We start from the raw sequence: 14810 nt of genomic DNA, 5'->3' as shown, positions 1-14810 counted from the left end.
TGACAGATCCAAAAAGTAGTCCTCAATGGGGAATCATGATTGAATGAGGATGTTTATATTAGGGTTCTGCAGAGATCGGTACTAGGCTTGATTGTATTCAACATTTCTGGAAATAAATATAAAACCACTGCTGGTAAAATTGGTGGATCACACACTAGTTGCATGGTAAAGAATGATCTGGACAGTGTAGTCATACAGAATGATCTGGATCACTTGGTAAGCTAGGCTCATTCAGTTGCATGCATTTTAATACAGCCAAATGCAAAGTTATGCATCCAGGAACAAGGAATGCAGGCCATGTGTTCAGGATGGGGGACTGTATCCTGGAAAGCTGTAATTCTGAAAAGGATCTAAGGGACATTGTGGACAAGCAGCTGAACATAAGTTCCCAGTGTGGTGCTGTGGCAAAAACACAATCCTTGAATGTACAGGGGAGTAATGACTAGGAATAAGGAGGTATGATGGCGTATACAAACCATACACTGGGCAACAAAAGGTTACAGAACTTCTGTGGTCTCAGCCAGCCTCACCCCATCAAACCTGTAGGAGAGGCACAGGCTGGAGGAGGGGTCTAAAGGGAAAAGAACAGCTCACTTGGCGGCAGGTCTGGGAAGAGAGCAGACCTGCAACTTGCATTTCCTGAAAGAAGAGCTGAGGGAAGGCAAGATCTCCCCCTACAACAACGGCCCACAGGTCCCTCCCTGAGGGAATGGAGGACCTGCTCCAGATACACTCTCATTTGAACTCAGTTTGTTTGTGTTAATTCCCCTTGTGTTGTTTATGAACTACCCCAACAAGGAAGAGACTTGGAACTGACCTGGCCGAGGGCCAACCCACAGGAGGAGGCAGCTGGTGTCCCAACAGGCACAGCCATAAGGAGGTGCCAAGCGGTGAGCGACCACTTGCACATCTCCTCCCCACAGACTGCAAACTTTGGACAATTGTGGTGTAGTAGGAAGTAGCCCAGGGAGGTCAGCCATAAGGTGCTCCTGGCTGTCAGACCTTTGATAGCCCTCACAGGGCCCTCGGCAGGAGCCTGGTGGAGTGGGAGGGCCCGGGCTCCCCTACCAACCCTTCCCCCACTGCAGTTTGAAGGGCCTAAGTCCTGACCACTAGGCAATGCTATCATGAGTGAAGACCATCACAGGAGGCAATTTTACCCATGTATGCAGTACTAGTGAGACCAACACTAGAATACCGAGTACAGTTCTGGAGTTCATATTTTAAGACGGATGTTGAAAAATTGTAGCAGGTGCACAAAAGAGCCACAAAAATGATTCAAGGACTGGAAATAATGCCTTATAGTGAGAGATTTAAAGAGGTCAAGGTGTTAAGCTTATCAAAAAAGAAGATTGAGAGGTGACTTGATTACAGTGTTTAAGTACCTTCATGGAGAGAAAATACTGGTATTAAAGGGCTCTTTAATTTAGCAGAGAAAAGCTCAAGAAGAACCAGTGGCTGGAACCTGACAAATGCAAATTGGAAATAAGAAACAGATTTTTAACAGTGAGGGTGATTAACCATTGGAGAAAACATCCAAAGGAAGTGGTAGATTCTCCATCTCTTGATACCTTCAGATCAAGGCTGGATGACTTTCTGAAAGACATGCTTTAGCCAAACACAAGTTATGCCTTCGTCAAGCTCAAGCTATTGAGCTCAATACAAAGATAACTGGGTGAAAATTAAGGGCCTGTGAGATACTGGATGACAGAGTATATGATTTGCCTTAAAAATCTATGACTCTTTGGTTGTAGATTCTGTCACAAAAGAATTCTTAACAATGATTGGAATTCTTCATTTGTATTTAATAGGAAACATTCGCTTCACCAGTTAGTGTCAAAATGCAGTAGCCTGATATTTTCATATACTGTACCTGTGAGCTGCGTCATTCATTTATTCTCAGAAACTAAATACTTAGCATTAAAAACCCAAATCCAAGAACTAATTTTTCAACGTTATTACAAGCTGAAGAAAAAGGCATTTTTTAAAGGTAAAAAAAAAGCAACTCCAAAATTCATCCTACAGAAAGTGTTGGTTAGAGCACAGAATGACTTTGGCACAAGTCATAGGGGGCTGGGCTGTTCCTGCTAGATGCAGATTAGAATGAGGGATACTGTGAAGCTGCACCACTCAGTGGGGAGCACACTCTGGTTTCACCAATATGCAGGGAAAGTTCCTCTGCTACTCCACCCCTTGATGGTGCAGAGCAGGATCCAGGCCATGCCCCTGCTTCCTCCATGCTTCTTTGAAGCACCATGATCTGTGGTCAACCCCAGGGACTGCAATTCTGAAGTCTAGGGACTGCAATTCTGCCTGGTACATACAAGGGTGGGAAATGTTTCTTATATTCTTCCTCCCGCAAAAGGGCCAGTCAGAATCTGGTTCCAGAATTCTGTTTTTCCAGGCCATAATACAGGAACCATTATAGACTGTGTGTACAGCGGGAATAACATACAGTGAAATCAGTCTGAAGTATCTCTCTAGAGTCCAAACAAAAATCTATTGACTACTGATGGAAGGATGGTTTTGTGACTAAAACACTGAACTAAGATTCAAATCTCAACTGAGGAGATCTGACTTCAATTCCTGACTGCCACAGACCTCCTATGTGACCTTAGGAAAGTCACTTAATCTCCCCATGCCTTGGTTCCCCATCTATAAAATTAGAATAATAATTCCTTCCTGCTGCCCTGGGTCTGTCTTGTCTAAATAGACTGTAAACTCTCCAGTGCAGGGACTATCTCCTATGGGACTATGTGTTTATGCAGCACATAGCATCAATGGAACTCTGATTTCATTAGGCAGAGTCCTGTAACACACATTCACCCATGGATTACGTTTGCTCCAACCAATGCGATATGAGTAAATGCTAATACAGCCTCACATATGGACATTGATAAATGAATGGTCAGTGTTTTACAGATGGCTGCAGTTGCAGTGGAATTGCACTTTTGCCTTGGCCAATAGACAGTATAAAATGGGGGTGGGAGGTGCATAGAAAACAGATGATTTTAACAAAGGGATATCGGGAAAAAGAGGCAGAAATAAAAATGACCAACAACTCTAAAATGTGATATTGCACCTTCAGCAGGCGCAACTGACTTACAATGAAAATTCTGAGAATCTCAGGGACTTCACACCCCAAGATTTATACTTCGACAACTGACATATAAAGCAGTGGTGCAGTTCAAGCACTCTTATTTCCTTTCATGTTTAAAAATTAAGTAATATTTTATAATAAACAGCACCAGACAATTGTCAAAAAGTCAGGAAAATAAATTTAGAAGAACTATTACTGATCACTCACAGCAGAAATGGAATGAATGGAGGTGTGGAGGCAAGAAATGAATTGGAAAATTATGAGCAGCTCTTTCTAAGCTTTTCTGATGCCACCTAGTAAATTATTAGCCTTGAAACTTTGGCAGGTTTCCTGAGTGATAGGAATATTTAGGCTGGTACTTAGGAAGAAGCGTCTGTTAAGTAACTCATCACTCTCCCTCTCTGTGTGTATATGTGTTTTTATGTTGCTTTCTTGATCATGAAGTGGGCTTATGTTAGTTCATATCTAAGTTTTTCTGAAGAAAGTCTTTCATTTTTAAAGAGTTCTTTGGAATCCTTCTGCCCAAACTCTAATCTGATGGGAGAACTAAGTGTTGTGTGGAAATAAATTACTTTCCTTGCAGTCTTACCAACTAATTAGATATTTCAGCACATGATTGCGCTATATTTGTTCTCTCTTTCTGTGCTATAGTTTTATTTTTGGTTCTGCATTCTGTGCCAACATGTTTAAGACCACTTGGCTTAACAGTAGTGGTACATACCAAAAATAGTAGTTCCCATAACTGCAAAGTTTGATGAAGCTCAAGAAGGTACTGCATTCACTTTCTGTATTTAACGCTGTCTACCACAAGCAGCAATATTGAATTCAATGGGAGTTGCAGGTGTTCAGCACATCTGAAAAGCGGGTTACATTTTTTAGGTGCTTAAAAACAGATTTCGTTACCTAACTTCAAGCACCCAAGGTTGAAAACTTTGGCCCAAGTCTCATGTCTATGGAGTATGTGAAGTACACCAAACAGTGGTGTTTTCTCCTCACTTTTTTTGTGAGGAAAGGGATTTGTGACTTTGCACGTTTTGCCTTTGATGCCCACAGTCCATCATCTGGCTGGGTTCTAGCAATTTGCCCTTGGGAAGTTTTATTTTAAGTTCTACTGGTCTGAGAAAATGTCCATTACATCACTCTTCAAGGATTGTCTTGCATTTCAAATTATGCCATCAGTGTGATAGGAATTTAACAATGCATTTAGGCAGTTTAAATGGTTTTGAACAGAAATGTAGAACATCTCAGATGGATTCAGTCCAAAAACAGAAAACCTTTCTTTTAGAGCAGCTATTTTTTATTGAAATTACTAATTCTGTTACTATAGACTGTCACTTTTTCAAGCATTTAGACGCTACATTCCATAATTAAATCTCACATCATTGATATATACACTTCATTCCAGCATTAAATACATTAATATTGTACTTGCCTGCTTTTACTGGCTTGCCCACTCTGTTCTTAATTAGCTAATGATGGTATTCTATACAATCATGTTTTCCTGTATGTGGCTTTATAATGGAACTTAGGAACAAACTGCTTTTTTTCTGTGCAATTTAAGCTTCATATTCAAACAGTATTTTTGAGGGATAACACATTTAAAAATCCTAGAGGCCCTGTTAAAAGCTCTATTGGGATATTTGCAAATTACTCTACTGATCTAATTCTTTACAGTTCTCTTACCCATAATCATCTGACTTTATTTTTTGCACAAAGTAAATAATACAAATTCAGAACATAAAAATCAATTAACTTTTTTTACATAAAGAATTTGTAATTTAAGATTTGAAAATGAAAAATGTCAGCAATTAGAGCCCAATTGATTAAAAATCATTGTTCTATAAACCAGCTACTCTTACATTTAGATTTAACAAAACAAGCCTATCTGAAATACTTCTTTTGGCTATAGTTGAGCATTAGCTGTACCTGGCCACATATAGGTAATCAAGGTAATAACATGTGTGTCCTTTTTTCCAAAAGGAAGGAAACATGCATCTATTTGTTTCTCATGAAGTGTTTATGTATTTTACCAGGTGAATTTCTGCTTTTATTTAATTTGAAGCAATGACAATCAGAGGCTGAAGTTACATTTGTGATATTAGTGTCCCAATCCTATAACTCACAGTATTGCTAATTTGTGAAAATAATCCCATTAACATCAAAAGGAGTGTTTGCATGAGTAAGGCCTCCTGATGTAAGGGCTACAGAGTCAGGTCTAGAATGCCTACATTTCTGGTAACAGAACCAAAGGTCATATAAAATGTTTGTGTTTCCAGTAAAGATTTTTTTTTTCAACAATCTGGCGGTTTTTCTTCATAGAATCATAGAATCATAGAGTTGGAAGGGACCTCAGGAGGTCATCTAGTCCAACCCCCTGCTCAGAGCAGGACTAACCTCAACTAAATAATCCCAGCGAGGATTTTGTCAAGCCGCAGCTTAAAAACCTCTAAAGATGGAGATTCCACCACCTCCCTAGGGTAACCCATTCCAGTGAAAAACTCCTAGTGAAAAACTTTTTCCTAATGTCTAACCTAGACCTCCCCCCCCTGCAACTTGAGACCATTGCTCCTTGTTCTGTCATCTGCCACCACTGAGAACAGCCTAGCTCCATTCTCCCTGGAACCTCCTTTCAGGTAGTTAAAGGCTGCTATCAAATCCCCCCTCATTCTTCTCTTCTGTAGACTGAACAAGCCTAGTTCCTTCAGCCTCTCCTCATAAGTCTTGTGCTCCAGCCCCCTAATCATTTTTGTTGCCCTCCGCTGGACTCTCTCTAACTTCTCCACATCCTTGTTGTAGTGGGGGGCCCAAAACTGGACACAATACTCCAAATGCAGCCTCACTAATGCTGAATAGAAGGGAATGATCACTTCCTGTGATCTGCTGGCAATGCTCCTACTAATGCAGCCCATTATGCTATTAGCCTTCTTGGCAACCAGGGCACACTGCTGACTCATATCCAGCTTCTTATCCACTGTTACCCCCAGGTCCTTTTCTGCAGAACTGCTGCCTAGCTCATCGGTCCCCAGTCTGTAGCTGTGCATGGGATTCTTCTGTCCTAAGTGCAGGACTCTATCCTATCCCTATCTTCCAAGGTATCTACCACTCCCCCCAGCTTAGTGTCATCTGCAAACTTGCTGAGGGTGCAATCTACCCCATCCTCCAAATCATTGATGAAGATGTTGAACAAAACCGGCCCCAGGACCGACCCCTGGGGCATGCCGCTTGTGACCAGCTGCCAGCTAGACATGGAGCCATTGATCACTACCTGTTGAGCCCTATGCTCTAGCCAGTTCTCTATCCATTTTATTGTCCATTCATCCAACCCATACTTTCTTAACTTGCTGATAAGAATACTGTGAGAGACCGTATCAAAAGCTTTGCTAAAGTCAAGGTATATCACGTCCACCGCTTTCCCCACATCCACAGAGCCAGTCACCTCTTCATAGAAAGCAATCAGGTTGGTCAGGCATGACTTTCCCTTGGTGAATCCATGTTGACTGTTCCTGATCACCTTCCTCTCTTCTTCTCCCTATATCAGAGCATGAATTATTTTGAAGAAAATAAACAGTTGATATAAAATTTCAATATTATAGGTGAAAGGAATAGGATAATTTGACCCATTAAGATCTTTTTCATATGAATAAACATAACAGTGTAAACGTGAATGAGCAGTCAATGGACAGATTTTCACCTGGAACATCTCCACTTCATTGATATGGACACAACAGCAAAATGAGGACAGACACATGAAATTGAGTGGCAGGCCACAACTTTCATTAAACATTAACACAGGGGAGAGGTGCTACCCAACCATCACGCATACTCTCCTATATCAGGCATTTAATTGGTTCTAGTGTGGGGTTTACAGAGCTCCCTACCATATAATCCATAACTTGGGGTAGGATCTCCTCAGCCTACTCCCCAGGACTCAGCTCTCTCTGAGTCCTAGCACCCTCCCCCCTGCAAGGGAGACAGAGGATGCAGAAGAATAGGGACCTCAACCCACGAATGCCACAAGGTCTGACCTCAGCCTTATCCCATGAACCCAAAACCCATCACCAAAATCTTAGATCTTTTACCTCTGGGAATCATTCATTTTATCCTTATAACCACACTAGAAACTCACCGCAAGTTGTGACGAATAAATAGCTCCACCCCAGCATCTCAGTTAGGTACTAGGCACATTCCTACTTAACCCACTGTGGCTTGAAGGTGCTGCAAGAAGAGCAAAAAGCTCTTTGGTCTTCTGCCAGTTGGCCCAGGGAAGAAAAAAATTCCTTCCTGACCCCCAAACAGGTGATTAGCTAGACTCGCAGCATCCATCTGGCTTGATTCCCATTCCTAGTTCGGGTGGGTAGGGTGGGGTTCTTCAAGTGCTTGCTCATGCCCATTCCATTCTATGGGTGTGTGCACCCATGTGCATGATTACTGGAATCTTTTTCCCTTAGTAGTATCCATAGGGCTCCCTTTGGAGCCCTGCATTCATTCTGTAGAAGGCTCAAAGGGTTGGTGCAGGACCTCCAGCATCAGGCTGGCCCCAGGAACAGTGGTCCATCCAATGGCCATATTGGCATTCCCCATGGCACCAGGTCCCTATTCATACTGCCCTTTGGGAAAACTTTCTGTGGTACCAGTGGCCCAGAAAGAGACCCAGAACTCGGCATTGGACCAAAGCACTGAGCCTCAAGCGACCACGTCAGCCCCGATGCAGGAGGAGGGATTGCCACCCTTTCCCCAGGTTCCACCATCCTTCTCCTCATCCCCGAACGAGGCGGTCTCCATCACAGGTCCTCAGTCCCATTAGACAACTTCAGAGCCCACCAGGAGCTCCTCAAAAGGGTGGCCTCTAACCTGGGCTTAGAGGCGGAGGAACTCAAGGACACCTCAGACACTCTCTTTGACGTACTGTTAGCTATGGCGCTGGCCCGGGTCATGCTGCCCGTACTCAAGGTGGTCAGGGCCCTGTGGCAAACACCATCCTCATTGCCACCAATATTGAAAAGGGACAAAAAGAAGTACTATGTTCCAACTAAGGGATTTGAGTACCTTTTCACACCCCCACCCCCAGGGTCCCTTGTGGTCACTGCCGCTAATGAAAGAGATAGGAGGGCCAACTGAGTTCCATTCCAAAAAATAAAGACTTGAAGAAGCTGGACTTGTTTGGTCACAAAGTTTATTCTACAGCCAGCTTTCAGTTTAGAATTGCCAGCCAGCAGGCACTGCTGGGTAAGTATGACTATGATATCTGGAATTTGCTGACAAGGTTTGCTGAGATACTGCCTCAGGAGCACTCCCAGGACTTTGCAACCTTTTTAGAGGAGGGCAAGATGGTGGCCAGAGCGGCCCTACAGGCAGTGTTGGATGCAGCAGATTCAGCAGCAAGATCTATGGCCTCTGCTGTGTCCATACACGTGTTCATGGCTGCAGTTGTCTGGATTGTCCCAAGAAGTGCAGCAGTCTATATAAGATCTTCCTTTTGACAGCAGTGCACTTTGCTTGAGCCAGACGGACACATGGACACACTCCATGAATTAAAGGATTCCAGAGCCACCTTGCACTCATTGGGCCTTTATGCACCACAGGCCTTAAGAAAGCAGTTTTGCCTTCTGCAGTAGCAGCCTAGGTTCCAAGGGCCACCTCACTCAACTCCATATAGGAGAAGAGACACAGGGTTTAAATACCATCGCCCTACCTTAGCCTCCTCCTCTTCCCAACGGGGGCCCTCATGACACCCCAGTGGCCAGCGACAGTCATTTTGAGGGTGAGCCCCAGGATGGAACTCCAGTCTCCATCCAGGATTCACTTTCCTGCCCTTTCCTGAACCGTCTTTCCCTCCTCTTCCCAGCATGGGCGCATATTACGTCAGACCGTTGGGTCCTCACTATCATCTTGGTGGACTATACACTGCAGTTTTCCTCATCTCCTCCCCACCACTCCCCTGCCCCATCCCTCTTTAGGGACTCCTCTCATGAGCAACTTCTCGTTCAGGAGGTAGAAACCTTTCTGAGGATAGGAGCCATGGCGGATCAGCTCAGCAGGTCCTTCTTACCTCACTACGAGTGGTAACTCCACCCTCAGGTGGCCAATATTCTCTTCTAGAGGGGAGGAGTTCCCCAAGTGGACATCTTCGCTTCCAGTCTGAACAAGAAATGCACCCAGGTTTGCTCGATCCATGGGCTCAACAAGGGATCACTGTCCAATACCTTCCTCCTTTCGTGGGCAGGGGCACCTATGTACGCCATACCGCCAACACTTCTGGTCCCCAGGGTCCTGTCAAAAGTCAAGAGGGACAAAGCGGATGTGATCCTAGTAGCTCTGGCCTGGCCGCAGCAACATTGCTTCAGCACACTGCTGGAACTTTCAACTGCCACTCCCCTCCACTGGAGCTACCATGTTGGCCGGACCTGTTGTCGCAGAATGACTGCCAACTCCTACACCCAGACATAGTATTATTGCACCTGACAGTGTGGAGGCTAACTGGTTGAATTCAGACAAACAGGCATGTTCATCTCAGGTCCAGCAGGTCCTGATGGGCAGCAGGAAACCCTCAACCAGAACATCTTATCAGGTCAAATGGAAAAAATTTTCTTGCTGGGCATCAAGCCCGAAGATCCCACTGCTCCAGACCTCAATACAGTCAATACTGGACTACTTATTGCACCTTAAATGGCAAAGCCGTAAGCCTCAGCCTAAACTTTCTCCTTAGAATCATAGAAGATTAGAGTTCGAAGGGATCTCAGGAGGTCATCTAGTCCAACCCCCTGCTCAAAGCAGGACTAACCTCAGCTATATCATCCCAGCCAGGGCTTTGTCAAGCCGCAGCTTGAAAACCTCTAAAGATGAAGATTCCACCACCTCCCTAGGTAACCTTGGCTACTCCTAGGGTTTCCCTGCAGAGAGATCTCTGTCATAGACCCCAGTTCCTTTTGACCAAGAACAACTCCCACCGCCTTTATGTTCATGGTGGAGTTAATAAGATGCTCCTGCCGTAGAGAATCAACAGGAATCACTCAGCATCTCTCTGCAGAGTTCCAACATTTACTAACAGTCTGTATCAACAAATGAACTTTGCCATCCTGTGATAGTGACTCAAAAAACATCCCTCAAATAACAAAGATAATACATTCTGGAAGAGTTTTAAAACTACCTAAGACATTTGGACATCCAATTCCCATTGAAATTAATAGAAATTGGGTGTCCAAATCCCCTCGAAGACTATTATAATCCTACTTTGTTTCTATTTATCATTATATCTAAGTCTTTCTGTGTCCCCCTCCCTTATCATAGCAGGGAGTGATATAGCCACCCACAGTTGAAACCACTTGATTGGATACTGCAGAAATGAAACAGCTGTTTGACGAGGCATTTTTCAATAGCCAGAACTCTAACTCATTTCATTTAATTATATCTGCATCTGTTATTATTCATTGCAGAAAAAGGAACAAATACATTGTTGAATTACAGAGTATGCAAAACTCTAACTTGAATCTGTTAAACCTTGCAGTTCTCAATGATCTAGCATACATTTCACTACAGATTTATAATTAAGTGCTCCAGCCTAACTGCTTTATTACAGAGGTCTCTCCAGATGAACCTCAGGTATAAAATTTATAAATTATATTTCTCAGGGTTTGTCTTCACTTACCTCCGAGATTCGGCAGCAGTTGACCGGAGTTATGCAAGCTACGCAAAAAACTTGCGTAACTCTTGTCAACTTCTCTGCTTCTCTTCTGCGCACCGTCTTCACTGCATTGCACTGACGGGAACAGCGTTCCTGTTGACACAGCGCTACGCTACTTGAGGAGGTGGTCTTAATATGTCGATTTCTGAATTGACTGAGCGGGTCTTGACTGACCACTCAGTCGATCCAGAGAAGTCAATCTGACGGTGGCGAATTTGCCGCCATCAATGAAGACATAGCCTCAGAGAACCTATTTGTTCACCACTTTCTTTTTCTGACCTTCAATTACAAACTTTTATTTTACTTTTCTCTTCAACTGTGCATGGGCATGGAGATGTCAAGTCCACTCTGAAAACCTCTGGACTATATTTCATGTATACTGAAAATGGTATGGTGGCAAATAGATTTTGTAATTATAGACATGGTTGAAATGTCTAAGTTTGTACTGTTATTATTTCTCTCACTCTCTCATCCATCACCATAGCAATTCACGAAAGCACTAAGCACATGCTTAAGTTCCATTATGAATAAGACTGGACATAAGCATGATCTTACGTGTTTTGCTAAATAAGGATTAACTTAAGCACGTTCTTTGGTGAATCTACACCTAAGTGCTTTTCAGATAAATTAAATACACATGGCAAGGTCCCTTTTGGACTTCATGTATTTTTCTTATCTTCTGCCCTCCTTGCTTAAAGTAAGCTCTGCTTGGGGATTTTTAATTATCATCATGCCAGTTACAGTGGAAATGTTTTCTCAAAGAAAAGGAGCATGAAGCATGCCTGAAGGTGTTTAGATTCTGGGTTGATCTGAGCTTCTATTGAAGCTAATTCCACAACTGAATCGCCTCAACTGCAAATGTTTGGTGTCTGGTTCTCTTGTACTTAATTTTGGGGTTTGAAAGCCATAAGGCCACAGAAGAATGCAGCAGTCTAAGTTTGGTGATGGATGGAGATACAGGAATTGATGACTCTGGGGCCATGTCTATGCTACAGAGTTAAGTCAGCTTAAGTTACATCGATGATCAGAAGCCTCTTTAATAACATCGGTTGTGCACGTCCACACAACGCTCCTTGTGTCAACAGAGCACATCCACAGTTGTTGCTCTTGCATCGACAGAGAGAGCATTGCATCGTGGGTAGCTATCCCACTGTGCAATTCACCACCCTCTGTTACCCTCTACCTCTGGAAGCGGATCACAGTGCATCATGGGGATGTGATCGCCATCCCATGATGTAGTTCTTTCTGTCCCATCATTCCATGAGCTTCTGACTTCATTTTGTGCCATTTTTCAACAGTCCTTCTAAACTGTGTGCCTGCCATCTCTGCCTGACAGTATGGATCCTGAGCTGCTGACCAGTCTGGTGATGAGCATTATGAACACAACATGGCTGGCCCTGCAATATTTCATAAGCTGTGAAAAAGAGAGTGAATTGATGATGCCTACCCTGCTGTCTGCCATGGATACAAATAATTCAAGATTGCTGCTGGCATTCACGGAACAGTTTGCCAGGGTGGACCATCAGTACTGGGCTTGGGAAACAAGCACTGAGTAGTGTGATTGTATCATGATGCAAGTATGGGATGATGAGCATTGGCTGCAGAACTTTCAGATGCAAAAATTCACCTTCCTGGAACTGTGTGCAGAACTTGCCCTAGCACTGCAGTGCAAGGACAAACTCCTCTTCCCGTAGACTGAACAGATCCAACGGCTCAGGTGTATTCCACGTGGGAGAGCATCTGCTGCGGAAAATCATCCTTGTCAGCTGGGAAGATGCTGTGTGAACTGTGCATGCCGAGCAAACAGGAAGAGGAATTTCAAAAATTCCGAGGCCTTTAAACGGGGAAGGGACGCATACCTATGTACCTTCAAGGCAGCGGAGTTCAAATTGCTGCCTGGAGCAGTCAGGATGCGCATTGAGGGACACCTCCTGGAGGCCAATTAGGGATACATAACCAAGCTCAGTGTCTGCACTGCTGCTGCATCTCTCTAACTATGTCGCAAAAAGCTCTATGCCACTCGTCAAGGTGACTTTATTATGTCGGTGTAGCAGGGGAGTTACAACGGCAGGAGGAGCATTTCAGTGTGTACACCTCCACTGTTTTGTCGACAAAAGGTGACTAGTGTTGACAAAACTGTGTAGTTTAGACAAGGCCTGGGTCCTGATTGGATCATGGCATTCAGGATCAGAACCAAGGCTTTGAACTGATAATGGAAGTAGACTGGGAACCAGTGGAGCGTTTGAAGTACAGGGATTAAGTGCTCACAATAGTTTATCCACTTCACTAGGCAAACAGCCACATTTTATATAAAATGGAGCATTTCCATTGGTTCAACTTTACATTTGGAAAGTTACAGTAATCCAGTCTGGAGGGCACAAATACATCACTGTGGCCAGATCCTCCTCTAGGAATAAAGGACAGAGTTTTCTAGCAAGGTGCAGGTGGAGGAAGCCATTTTCCTATCACTGAATGTTACTTGATTGTCTGTTTATATTACAGTAGCACCCAAAATGTGCTGAGACTGTATAGACTTGTAGGCAGACACAGTATCTGCCTTGAAGGGTTAAAATCTTAAAAAGACAAGCAGAAAAAGGGTAGGGAAAATGGAGAAAGCATACAAAAAAAGTAGTCTTGGTAGGTCAGTGTTGTTGTTTTTGTGTTACATTAAACATATATAAAATTATTCCCACATATATCTCCTGTATCTTAGCTTAACCCCACACATACTCTTGTAAAAACTGTTGTACACACAAAAATTCACACATGCACACAGGGGTGTGGCATTCATCATCGATAGCTTTTATATTAATACCAGGGTTGCTATTTTAATTGTATATTAAATTATTATAAACACAGGTAGTTTATAATATAATATAATATAACTTCATTTAAGGAAACAGTTAAGGTTGATAAGTGACAATGTACTTAACTATCACATAATTTACCCAAGCTCTTAAAATCAAGGAAATGAATAGTTAATGACATAAATATTACATTTGCCCACATATTAAACAAATATATTATTCTGATTAATTATTTATAAACTGTGTATTTCATCAAACTACAATATTTTAATATATTATCTTTGTTAACTTGATTTCAAACTCCAGATGTTTTCTTCTAAGGGATACTATTAAATAGAAAATATCAGCTAACATATTTATCAACTGATAGCAAATATTTTTGCCAAAGTATTTTGATTGCTACTTCTCCATGTACTGCTGATGTTGGGAATTACTTTGGGGAATTACTATTATACTTTTCATGTTTTGGTTGTCATCATTTCTGTCTAGACTTTACTGAAGAATGGTTATACAACAAGACAATATAGATATAAGACTCTCACTGATTTAAGTGGGAGCCACTCTTGGGCTCTTTACGTATCCTGAGTTCTTGTATAGCACCTATCACTGTGGAGTCCGAGTTTGCATCCAGATTTTGCTGAAACTGACACTTGAGTTTTAAATCTCTACCACAGAAAAAGAACCTTTGAATAAGTAGCAGTAAATCCAGAAAAAACAGCAACAGGATTAATTAGACTGTGGGATAATAAGAGTTCCCACCTTACAGTCCAATTTTCCACTGTACTAGTATTAGGTGTAGCCTTTCTAACCTTACAAAGAGCATGGATTAACCTGGAAGCTGGAACCAAGCTATTTCTCCTAAAATGAGGTTCTCTTTGTACTGTAGCTGTAGTGGTAAACTCCAGTGATGTCAGTGGATGTATGTCTTATTGTGTGCTCCTTTTGGATATGGTGTTCCTTTGCCTTCTATGTGATCTCGTGAAACATACATCCTGTTACCCATTTAAGAATTCAGTTTTTCAGCCACCTCCTCGTGAGATTAGGCACAAGTACAAGGAGGTGGTTTGAAATGATTACATATGTCTCCTTTATATATTTACACTCTGGGGACCACACACATCACAGAATGCATTTAAATTGTTCACAAAACTTTCTTTTGGATTTCAGACTAAATTACAGATTCACTTTTCCCAGACAACAAGAAAAATTAGTTACTTTTCCA

The 14810-nt window shown here is 42.6% G+C and overlaps 1 protein-coding gene across 1 annotated transcript in view; it reads left to right on the top strand.

Moving 5' to 3' along the window:
- The window catches only part of AFF3 (ALF transcription elongation factor 3), a 478617-nt gene that overhangs the window by 341969 nt on the left and 121838 nt on the right, over positions 1–14810 (top strand). The gene's annotated exons all lie outside the window — the stretch shown is intronic.

Source organism: Emydura macquarii, unplaced genomic scaffold (genome assembly GCF_026122565.2).
Source record: "Emydura macquarii macquarii isolate MOO-44397 ecotype Brisbane River unplaced genomic scaffold, CSIRO-AGI_Emac_v2 contig_2531, whole genome shotgun sequence".
NCBI classification, from domain to species: Eukaryota; Metazoa; Chordata; order Testudines; family Chelidae; genus Emydura; species Emydura macquarii.
The sequence above is the reverse complement of the archived record's forward strand: the minus strand, read 5'-3'. Positions and strand labels throughout refer to the sequence as shown.